Raw genomic sequence first — 12,175 nt, forward strand, 5'->3', positions numbered from 1 at the left:
TAAGAGTAATCACCACCATTCCTATAAATTCTGGATATTCTAACAATCTGAATCTTTTTTAAATGTTCGATGAAGCCCTTTGCTGTTCTGTTTAGAGACTCAGCTGATCATAAACCAAGTTTTACTCTTGAACCAAGCTTCTAAACTCTTCACCTTTTTCATTTCTCAGTTAGTATTCACTTTAAAACTGATTAAAAGAAAAAACAAATGAATGCCTTTCAACAAATGTGGGATCTAAACTCTAGTGCTTCCTCTAAAATAATTTCCTTTCTCAATTCAGAAATGTGTGTGTGTAAGTCACAACACCCGTGACACCAAAACGGCTTTCTTTTCTCTCTTTTCTCTACACTCTGCACTGTGAGCACACACACAAAATCAGAAAGGCTTTTTTCTCTCTTTTCTACATTATGGACTGTGGGGACACAAAACCGCTCTCTCTTTTTTTTTTTTGATTGTGTGCCAGGGCGTTGTCTCACGTATTAGATTATGCTTAAGATACGAATGGGTTTATCAGTCACATCAGAATCCATACATACTGATCCTCCCGTAATAAAATGGTCGGATCTTATCAAACACACTTTGTTTCTTGTGACAATCAAGTCAACGAAACAGCGTATACACGTCAAGACACTGAATCAAGTTTGCCACAAGAACTCATAAGTTTGGCAGTACTGCTCTGCCGTCAGCAATCATACATCCATTTTATTTTCGTGAGACATGTGCAGGCACCTGTTCATCTACTGTTCTATCACTATGAATTAGTTTATCTATTATCAATAAGGATACTTCTACAACTACTATCAAAGTATGTCCGGACTTCTTATGTTGTAAGTTGCTATATATGAATAAGTGGGTAGCTACTGACAAGCATTAAGCATGTCACACAGCCCAAACATATAACATTTCAGGACACACCACACAGTTAACAACCACAGTGAAGCGTGTCAAAGCCCAAACATGTAACATTCAACAGGACACTTACACAACACATTCAAATCAAACAGTCAGACAACATACAAGAACATATACCCCAGCCGGCATTGCTTCCTGCCTATTTTCCTACAACTCACTATGTGTGCGCACACCTTTATTCACAAACTCTTCAACTTATACTCTTTTACCGAAGCTGCTACAGCTCGATTGGCCGAATACCCTTAGATCCTATTTCGGTGAATTTGACATCTGCCTTACATGTAACAGATTAGCGGTTTAGCAGTTTTAATTTAGTTTGAGTGAAGGAATTCATTTTATAGCAAAATCCGAAATCGTGAAGAACTCATGAAAGTAAGCTTATTCTCGGATTCCTGAAACTTTAGATTTGCTCTTTCTTTTACTGTAACTACAACGTTGGTTTTTTTGTTTAAATCTTTCTAGACATGGTAAATATGAAGGACAACATAGTTTTAACATAGTTTGAGTGAAGGAATTCATTTTATAGTTAAAATCCCAAGAGTCTGCTGAGAAAAGAGAGTGAATGCAAAGTAGACTTTAACACAGCTTTGGGAGCGAGCCGAGTGCGGGCTAACCGGGAGAATTGCTTGAAACAAACGCGACACCGAATGAGCGGTCAGAACAAAGCCTCAATACGGTGTTCCCGTGGTGTTTGTGGCTGCCTTGTCTTTTGCACAGAGAAAAAGACAAGGCAGCTATCGAATAGGGCCCGATTGTTCCTACTTGGTAAGCCGAGGAGCAAGGGGGGGGAGCAAGCGTCTCAACCAAGCAAAGCTCACCATGGGGAAGGTGGCTATGCCAACTAGTCTGATGCCCTGCTCCCGCAGTGACGGATAATCGTACTCTGGTTTCTCTTCATAACGTACAAGTAACGCCTTTTACTAAAGACTTCTGTGGAGAGCAGCAATAATGAGTTGTTTCTATTTTTGGCAGGCTTTACCTTTGCGGGTGAAGCCCTTTCTGTCTGTGCAAAAGAAATCTTGTTACTGTGCAGAGTGACTTCTCTGAGTAGAGTCGCCTTACTTGTTGCGACTGTGCCGATGTTGCTTGAATGGTGCTCGCTGGAGCGTGCGGGAGTGCAAAGTTATACCATTTAAAAGGGCTGAAGAGTGCTCAGTGCAGCGGGTGGGCAGAGGTGCAAAGTGACACTCTGGCCACCTATGGACATAAAAATAACACCGCTACAAGTGCGCATTGTGCCAGGAAGGGCCCTCGGACGTGAACCAGTGGACAGTTATCGCTTCTCGGCCTTTTGGCTAAGATCAAGTGTAGTATCTGTTCTTATCAGTTTAATATCTGATATGTCCTCTATATGAGGACTAGATATTAAATGGATTTTTAGCAATAGGAGTTGAAAAAGGAGCTTGCTCTGTTCACTCCAAACATCGACCCGGTACTGCAGTGCTGCTGGGAATGGTGCGCTCTTCTCTGCTCTTGTGAAAAAGCAAACAGCGTAGCAGGATGGAAGCTTCAGGGAGCCCAAGATGAAACTTTCTTTTAGTCTGCTGAGAAAAGAGAGTGAATGCGAAGTAAACTTTAACACGGCTCTGGGAGCGAGCCGAGTGCGGGCTAACCGGGAGAATTGCTTTAAAGAAACGCGACACCAAATGAGCGGTCAGAATAAAGCCTCAATACGGTGTTCCCGTGGTGTTTTTGTTGCTGCCTTGTCTTTTGCACGGAGTAAAAGACAAGGCAGCCATCGAATAGGGCCCGATTGTTCCTACTTGGTCAGCCGAGGAGCAAGGGGGGGGAGCAAGCGTCTCAACCAAGCAAAGCTCACCATGGGGAAGGTGGCTATGCCAACTAGCCTGATGCCCTGCTCCCACAGTGACGGATAATCGTACTCTGGTTTCTCTTCATAACGTACAAGTCTTTCGCCTTTTACTAAAGACTTCCGTGGAGAGCAGCACTAATGAGTTGTTTCTATTTTTGGCAGGCTTTACCTTTGCGGGTGAAGCCCTTTCTGTCTGTGCAAAAGAAATCTTGTTACTGTGCAGAGTGACTTCTCTGAGTAGAGTTGCCTTACTTGTTGCGACTGTGCCGATGTTCGAAGCTGGAGTGCAAAGTTGTTGCTTTAATGGTGCTCGCTGGAGCGTGCGGGAGTGCAAAGTTATACCATTTAAAAGGGCTGAAGATTGCTCGGTGCAGCGGGTGGGTGGAGGTGCAAAGTGACACTCTGGCCACCTATGGCCATTAAAAGAACACCGCTACCGTGAAAGTGTGTGTGGTAATGATTGGGCCTGGATCTGGGACTTGCTGTCGCCTGGCCTGGCCTGGCCTGCCTGTGCTTCTCCCGATGGGGGGGCGGCATTGCCTCTCTCCGCTGCTCGCGACTTCACCCACCTGTGGGCACGTCTTGGCTCCCAGGGCACTTGGCCAGGGGTGCTGGGGCAGGCGCTGACCCACTGCGTGGCTGTCTGGGGCACTTGGCCCTCCTGGGTATTGGGTGGGGCCTCTGCCGGGGGGTTTGGGGGCGCTCAGGCTCCCGGGGCCCGGGTCCAGTGCACGGCCCATGTCTGGGCGGCTGGGACCTGGCGGGGTCGGTGGGCTGTTGCCCCTGGCTCTCTGAGGGCCTCTGCCCTATGCTTATGGGGGCTCTATCCGGGGGCTTCCTCTGCCGTCTTCTGGGTGGATGCGTGGTTGTCCCTGCGGTGGGCTTCCTGGGTTCTGTGCTCCGTGGGGGCTGCTGGTGGCCTGGGTCTTGTGGCCCTCTCTGCCTGCTTCTGATTGCTGGGGGGGGGGCTGTGGATTGTGGCCCTGTACACTTATACACTCATAACTAACCACGGTTACCATGTAGATCCTGTGCCATGGGTGTTGCATGTTCTCACACACACACACACACACACACACATTCATTAGCCCAGTAGCATGCTCGCTAAGCAGTTGATGTGTTATCATGTCGTCTCAGGTCATCTATCCACAGCTGTGTTGTATGCGATTGCCGCTTCTTGTGCTTGTTTTTGTTTGTTTGTGTGTTTGTTTTTTCTCTGCTTGTCTGCTTTCAGGTGCTCCTGGTGGCGCTAAGGCTGGATTCCCCTCAGAGGCCATGGATTGTTGTCTGTTTTGTTTTTTACAGGTGTAGCAGCTGGTTGTCTGGTTTTTGTTTCTATTTTTGTTCTGTTTCCTCTTCTTTCCTCTTCTTCTTTCCTTGTCCCCCGGTCCGGTTCAGTTCTATTACATGTTATATATTGTAAACAAAAATAAATAAATGGGCATCAAGGGGAGCTTTACATTTATAAAACTTCCCTTGGCAAAGCAAATCTGTTTGGCATCAAAGGTATTCAGACTACATTTCTGCTGCCATAATGCTGAACAGGACAAGGGGAAAAAAAAAAAAAGAAAAAAAAAAAAGAACACCGCTACAAGTGCGCATTGTGCCAGGAAAGGCCCTCGGACGTGAACCAGTGGACAGTTATCGCTTCTCGGCCTTTTGGCTAACATCAAGTGTAGTATCTGGTCTTATCAGTTTAATATCTGATATGTCTATGCGAAGACTACATAATAAATGGATTTATTTCAAAGAAATTTGGAGAGGTATGAATCTAGTGACTTAAACCAAGTAGCAGATGGTTTTATGGGGATCATTGAGAACAAATAGTTAACTTTTGGTAGTATCATCATTTTAATGGTTGTAACTCTCCCCATAAGTGATATAGGTAAGGACTTCCAACGAGAGAGATCGTCCTCTACTCTCTTTAATAATTGCACATAATTTAGCTTTGTTAGCTCTGAGAGCCTGGAGGAAATGTTTATGCCTAAATATCTAATATTTCCTGACTGTAAAGTGATCGCAGGTATATTCTGGACCCTACATTTAATGGGCAGAACTGTGGTCTTAGACCAGTTGATAGAGTGGTCAGAAAGTGCTGAGAATTTATTTATGAGTGTGATCGTGTGAGTGAGAGACGTCTGTGAGTTCTGAAGGAAAAATAATACATCATCATCATAAAGACTTATTTTATGCTCAATATTTTGGGGTTGGATGCCTTTAATATTTCTATCTTGTCTGATAGCAGCTGCTAAAGGTTTGATGAAAATAGCAAAAAGTGAGGGAGAAAGTGGGCAACCCTGTCTTGTACCTCTCTGCAGACTGAAGCTTGGAGAAGTTTGATCATTTGTCCTGACACTTGCATTTGGGGAGCTATATAATATCCTTATCCAGTTGATGAAGTGTGACCCAAACCCGAATTTGTTTAATGCTGCGAATAAAAATTTCCAGTTCACTCCATCAAATGCTTTTTTTGCATCTAGAGAGTCGATTGTGGTTTCCAAGTTGTTGATGGTAGAATAGTCTATGAGATTAATGATCCGGTTTGTGAACGAACTGTTGTGTCTACTGCTCTTCAGCCTGTCAAATGAAACGTAGAATTTGAAATGTGACAAATGAACGAAGACCCAAGGAGTTAAGTCGTAAACGAATCAATACTGTTTCCTGTGCGAGGACCCGTCAGCCGAGGAGTTGAGTCATGAACGAATCAATACTGTTTCCTGTGCGAGGACCCGTCACCCGAGGAGTTGAGTTGTGAACGAATCAATACTGTTTCCTGTCCTGCTGACATAGCTTATGAAGCTGCCGCCTGCCATGTGGTGAGGAAGGGTACTGCATGAAAATGAACGAATCACTCACTCACTCAGACAACTCGTTACTCCTGAGTCATATAAAAAATTAGTTCATATCGAACGAACCGCTCACGAACGACACATCACTATTTATAAACAACACTGTATTTTGTCGTATGAAAAAGAACCAGACCTAATTTTCAGCAATAAGCTTCTCTCGAGGAGATACGAAGGAATACAGATTTTGCTATAAAATGAAATCCTTCTATCAAACTGACTTAAAACGGTTTGTCCTTATTTCTTCACTTCTGATGAAGTTTCAACAATAAACAACAAACTTTGTATTATGAGAAAGAACCAGACTCATTCTTCAGGAATCCGAAAATAAGCTCTATTTTACGAGTTATGCACGAATTCCTATTTATTCATGTCTAATCAAGTTTCAACGATAAACAACGTTGTACTTTAGCGATAAGCATCTCTCGACATATGACGAAATACAGATTTTGCGATAAAATTAATTCCTTCCATCAGCCTGACTTAAAACTGTTTGTCCTCCTTATTTATCCACTTCAAATCAAGTTTCAACAATTAAAAAAAATTTGTAGTTTGAGAAAGAACAACTTAATCTTCAGCAATCAGTATAAAAAGAGGGTAAGAAAAGGTGCAAATGCCAACCATACATCACTAAAAGGTGGAGCGGAAGTATTCGGCTGCAAGTAGGTGTGAATGTCCGACCATAATTTGTAAAAAGCGGGTAAGAAATGATTCGAATGCCTGACTATATATTAACAAAGGCGGGAGGAGAGGTCTTCGGATGAGAGTGGGTGAGAATTTCCAACCATAATCTATAAAATGCGGTGAAAAAAAAGGTGTGAATGCCCCTGAGAACACTAAAAGGTGGAGCGGAAGTGTTCGGCTGCAAGAGGGTGTTAATGCCTGACTATATTTGGTGAAAAGCAGGTGAAGCAAGGTCTGAATGCCCAACCTTACATCATCAAAAGCGAGATCAGAGGTGTTTGGCTGCAAGAAGGCCATAGTTTGCCAAAAGCGGGTAAGGTGCAAATGACCGACTAAATATCAACAAAAGTGGGGGCGGAGGTCTTCGGATGCAAGTGGGTGTGAATATCCCACCATATAAGTATGGTGGAGAGGAAGCTGTGAATGGCCGACCATAGTAAAAAGCGGGTGAGAAAAGGTGCGAATGTCAAACCATACATGATTAAAACAGGGAGCGGAGGTGTTTGGCTGCGACAAGGTGTGAATGTCCACCCATAATTAATGAAAAGCGGGCAACAAGTAGGTTCGAATGCCCAACCATACATCATCAAAAGCAAGAGTGGATGTGTTCGGCTACAAGAAGGTTTGAATGTCCAAGCATAGTTTGTAAAAAGCGGATAAGAAAAGGTTCGAATGCCCGAACATACACCATCAAAAGAGGGAGCGGAGGTGTTCCGCTGTAAGGTGTGAATGTCCGACCATAGTTGGTAAAAAGTGGGTAAGAAAAGGTGAAAATACCTCACTGTACACAATCAAAAGAGGGAGCGGAGTTGTTCAGCAACAAGGTGTGAAAGTCCGACCATGGTTTGTAAAAAGCAGGTAAGAAATGCGAATGCCCAAATATATACCATCAAAAGCGGAAGCGGAGGTGTTCAGCTGCAAGAAAGTGTGAACGTCCGACCAAAGTTTGTAAAAAGCAGTTAAAAAAAGTTTCGAATATCCAACCAAACATAATCGAAAGCGGGAGCAGAGCTGTTCGACTGCAAGTAGGTGTGAATGTCAGATCATAATTTGCAAAAAGCTAATGAGAAAGGGTGAGAATGCCCGACTATACATCATCAAATGCGGGAGCGGAGTTGTTCGGCTGTGAGTAGGTGTGAATCTCCGAGCATTAAGAAAAGGTTAAAATATCCGACTGTACACAATCAATAGCGGGAGCGGAGTTGTTCGGCTACTAAAAGGTGTGAAAGTCCGACCATGGTTTGTAAAAAGCGGGTAAGAAAAGGTGCCAATGCCCGACAATGTATGATCATAAGAGGGAGCGGAGGTTTTCGGCTGCAAGAAGGTCTGAATGTCCAACCATAATTTGTAAAAACCGGGGAAGAAAAGGCTAGAAAGCCCGACTATACACCATCAAAAGCGGGAGTGGAGGTGTTCATCTGCAAGAAGGTCTGAATGTCCATCAATAATTGCTAGAAAACATGAATGAGAATTTTCGAATATCAAACCGCACATGATCATAAGCGGGAGCGGAAGTGTTAAAATGCAAAAAGGTGTGAATGTCCACCCATAATTACTGAAAAATGGGTAAGAAAAGGTGCGAATGCCCAACCATACATCATTAAAAGCAGGAGTGGATGTGTTCGGCTACAAGAAGGTTTGAATGTCCGACCATAGTTTGTAAAAAGCGGGTAAGAAAAGGTTCGAATGCCCGAACATACACCATCAAAAGAGGGAGCGGAGGTGTTCCGCTGTAAGACGGTGTGAATGTCCGACCATAGTTGGTAAAAAGCGGGTAAGAAAAGGTTAAAATACCCGACTGTACACAATCAATAGCGGGAGCGGAGTTGTTCAGCTACAAGAAGGTATGAAAGTCCGACCATGGTTTGTAAAAAGCGGGTAAGAAAAGGTTCGAATGCCCGAATATATACCATCAAAAGCGGAAGCGGAGGTGTTCGGCTGCAAGAAGGTGTGAACGTCCGACCAAAGTTTGGAAAAAGCGGTTAAGAAAAAGTTTGAATATCCAACCAAACATAATCAAAAGCGTGAGCAGAGCTGTTCGACTGCAAGTAGGTGTGAATGTCAGATCATAATTTGCAAAAAGCTGATGAGAAAGGGTGAGAATGCCCGACTATACACCATCAAATGCGGGAGCAGAGTTGTTCGGCTGTGAGTAGGTGTGAATCTCCAACCATAATTGCTGAAAAATGTGTTAGAAAAGGTAACAATGCCAGTCCATACATCATCAAAAGCGGGAGAGGTGGTGTTCGGCTGCAAGTAGGTGTGAATGTCCAGCCATAATTACTCACAAACGGGTAAGAAAAGGTAGTATTGCCAGACCATACATGATCAAAACAGGGAGCGGAGGTGGTTCAGCTGCAAGAAGGTGTGAATGTCCGACTAAAGTTTGTAAAAAGCGGGTAAGACAAGGTAAGAATGCCCGACAATGTATGATCAAAACAGGGAGCGGAGGTTTTCGGCTGCAAGGTCTGAATGTCCACCCATAATTCCTGAAAAATGGGTAAAAAAAGTTTTGGTTTGTGAGTATCTGATCACGGGGGTTGTTATAAAGAAGTTTCACCATTGAAATAAATCTCTCACCAAAATTAAATCTTTTTAAGATTTCAAATAGATAAGGCCATTCAACTTGGTCAAATGCCTTCTCAGCATCGAGTGAGAGAATGGCTTACTCTTCCTTTGGTCTGTTAGTAGCATACATTACGTTAAACAAGCGTCTAAGATTGAAAAAAGAATTTCTACTTGGTATAAAACCAGTCTGGTCTGGATGCACTAATTTCTCTAAGAAGGGGCTTAATCTATTTGCTAAAATTTTAGAAAATAATTTCCCATCTTGGTTTAACAGGGAAATTCGACGAAAAGAGCCTACCTCTTCTGGGTCCTTACCCTTTTTATGAATCACTGTAATGACTGCTTCTGTTAAGGTAGGAGGTAGGACACCATCAGTGTGAGCTTGAGTAAACACCTTATATAGATAAGGACAGAGAGTTTCGTTAATTTTTTTATACAGCTAACCTGGAAGGCCATCAGGGCCTGGGGCTTTGTTGCTTTTAAGTGAAGTGATGGCTTTTTTGACTTCTTCGATAGAAATTTCAGAGTTCAGCTGAGCTGACTCATGTTCATCAAGTTGAGTGAGATTACATTTATCTAAGAAGTTCTGCATAGCGATATAGTCTGCATCAATTTAGGAAGTGTACAAATTTTTATGAAATTGAAGAAATCGATCGTTAATGTCTTTAGGTTTAATCAGAGTCTCACCGTTGTCAGCTTTAATTTTATGTATTGTGCGATCATTTTCCTGTTTTCTGAGGTGTCGGGCTAAGAGTCTATGTGGCTTGTCATTAAACTCAAAATATTTCTGTTTGGTATACAAAAATGCCTTACTAATCCTTGCCGAGAGTATCTTAATATATTCATATTTTAAAGCTGAAATTTTTTTATGTAAGTCACTGGAAGGAGTCTGGGCATTTTCTTTATCTAGAAGATCAATTTGGTTGTCAAGTTCAAGCAACCTGGCTTTGTTCTTTTTTCTTCTGAATGCTTCAAATGAAATAATAGAGCCTCTAAGAAAAGCTTTAAATGCCTCCCAGAGAGTAGAAGGGGTTGTTTCTGAATTATCATTAGTGTCAAAATAGAGGGATATCTGAGCTTTTAAATAATCACAAAACTCTTTTTCGGTTAATAAAAGAGGGTTTAGTCTCCAGTTCGTCTGTGGCTTTGCCATGTTTAAAATATTCAAAGTGCACGTGAGGGGGCAGTGGTCGGAGATCAGAATATTGTGGTATTTCGCATTCATGGCATATGGCATTAGTTTAGCATCTATGAGAAAATAATCTATTCTGCTGTATGAGTTGTGCCTTGCAGAGTAAAAGGAGTAGTCCCTTCCGGACGGATTACCGAATCTCCAAATGTCAGACAAATTATTATTATTGATAAATGTATTAAGAAAGACACTTGAATTACTTTTCTCTATTCTACGAGCGGAATACCTATCCAAATACGGATCTAACACGCAATTGAAGTCCCCTGCAATAACTAAATTAGTTTGGGACAAGTCTGGTATAAGAGACATCACCTTCTGAAAGAAAGATGGATTGTCTATGTTCGGAGCGTATAAGTTCACCAAGGTTAGAGGCGTAGAATATATTTCCCCAGTTACAATAAAAAAACGACCTTCCTTATCAGATATTGTGTCTTTGTGGATGAAAGGAATGCCTTTCCTTACCATGATCACCGTACCTCTCGCTTTAGCATTGAAAGATGAGTGGTAAATATTATTAATCCATTTACACCTTAATCTAATATGAGAGTCCTTTTTCTTGTAGGAATATCAGGTCTGGTGTTAATGATTTAAGATGGGCAAAGACTTTACCTCTTTTTACCGGGTTGTTAAGTCCACGCACATTCCAGCTGGCTAAAGTTAGACCTCTCCTCTCTCTTGTATTCAGATCATCTTGTGTTGACATATCAGACAGAGGCAGAGTAAAAATCTGATTCAATTAGTCCACCTTCAAGTTGTGATTTTACAATAGCTAGACGGTTAGATCCCATCCCTCCCTCTCCCTTCCCATAAACTCCCTCAAACCCCCTAGAACAAACTGAGCAGACAAAAAACAAAGACATTTCTAGCCAGTACCAAACAAAAGGTATAGCGCGAGAATACTTCGGGAAGTGTTACAAAAAGTAATAAGAATAATGATAAAATAAAAAATAAATACAAAATAAGACTCTAACCAAAAACTTACTTCCCTGAGCTGTTACTGTTAACCTTTGTTAACTTAAGTAACTCTAACTTCTCAAAATAGATAGCTCGTCAAATTTCTTAGATTTGAAAATAACAATCTCGTTTTCATTGTAGTATGAAGACAATTCAGGTGTAATACAGTCCCAACGTAGATTCTGGGGAATTAAACCAGTATGCATAATTACTGGGGCGGTTCACCTGTACAGAACATATTATGCCATTCAGAAAGATGGGCTACCACTCTTTGGATGAACAAACAAGTGAGGGGCAAAGAGGCAAGAGCGGGACAAGAGAGTGAAAAAAAAGAAAACAAAAAGTTCACCACATCGGTGACGTCTCACCGACGGTCAGCGTCCTCTCGTTGCCCTCCGTTCTGGGATATGAATGTCTGTATGCAGCTCGCTACCCACTCAGTCGGGCAGCCCGGTGTATCCATTTCACTGCCGATGTCTATTGTGGCTGCCCAAAGTGTTTCTCCGCGTAATCTTGAGCTTCCTTCGGGTCGGTGAAGGACAATTTCACTCCTCCGTGCGTCACCATCAATCTGGCCGGGTAGATCAGTCCGTACCTGACGTCCGATCTTCCTCGTAACATTCCTCTAACTTTAGTGAATGCAGCTCTCTTCTTGACCACAGAAGGGGGGAAATCCGGAAATATTAATATTTTTCGCCCCTGGTATTCCAGGTTATTATTTTCTGTGGCCTTGCATAGTATTTCCTCACAAACATGGTAATAATGCAGCCTTAGGATGAAGGGTGTCTTCGGGTTTTGGCTTTTGGCGGTTTATCCTGTGTGCCCGGTCAATCACCTGCTGCTCCGGCAGAGATAACGCTTCGGCCAGGAGATGCGCGATGAACTCTCTGGGCCGTGGTCCTTCTTTTCCCTCCGGTATTCCTATAATCCTGATATTGTTCCTTCTCCAGCGCGCCTCGAGGTCCTCACATTTTTCATTCAGGTGCTTAACTTTCGTTGTCAGATTATCCACTGTGGATTGCAGTGTGGAAAGCATGTCAGAGTGGGTTGAAGCGCATTCTTCTAGCTCTTTCAGAGCAGCCTCGTGCACCACCGACATGCCTCTCAACTCCGAAATAGACCTTTGGACATGTTCATTTAGTGATGAAATCTCGCCCCTGATGGTAGCAGAAACTTCTGTGATGCGGTTCTCTATGGTGACACAGA

The 12,175-nt window shown here is 42.8% G+C and overlaps 3 non-coding genes and 1 pseudogene across 3 annotated transcripts; all 4 read left to right on the plus strand.

Moving 5' to 3' along the window:
* The first annotated feature begins 1,790 nt into the window (after window positions 1–1,790).
* On the plus strand, window positions 1,791–1,902 carry LOC140317449 (U5 spliceosomal RNA). Its single transcript, XR_011917759.1, has one exon. It is a non-coding gene; the product is annotated as a U5 spliceosomal RNA (small nuclear RNA).
* A 285-nt stretch (window positions 1,903–2,187) lies between these two features.
* On the plus strand, window positions 2,188–2,378 carry LOC140317473 (U2 spliceosomal RNA). Its single transcript, XR_011917771.1, has one exon. It is a non-coding gene; the product is annotated as a U2 spliceosomal RNA (small nuclear RNA).
* Window positions 2,379–2,791: 413 nt separating this feature from the next.
* Window positions 2,792–2,905, plus strand: LOC140317169 (U5 spliceosomal RNA). The gene has a single exon (XR_011917506.1). It is a non-coding gene; the product is annotated as a U5 spliceosomal RNA (small nuclear RNA).
* A 1,463-nt stretch (window positions 2,906–4,368) lies between these two features.
* LOC140317162 (U2 spliceosomal RNA) lies at window positions 4,369–4,483 on the plus strand (annotated as a pseudogene).
* Window positions 4,484–12,175: the final 7,692 nt, after the last annotated feature.

The sequence above is a fragment of the Leuresthes tenuis genome, unplaced genomic scaffold (assembly GCF_036924035.1).
Source record: "Leuresthes tenuis unplaced genomic scaffold, fLeuTen1.0.hap1 SCAF_10, whole genome shotgun sequence".
Lineage (NCBI taxonomy): Eukaryota > Metazoa > Chordata > Actinopteri > Atheriniformes > Atherinopsidae > Leuresthes > Leuresthes tenuis.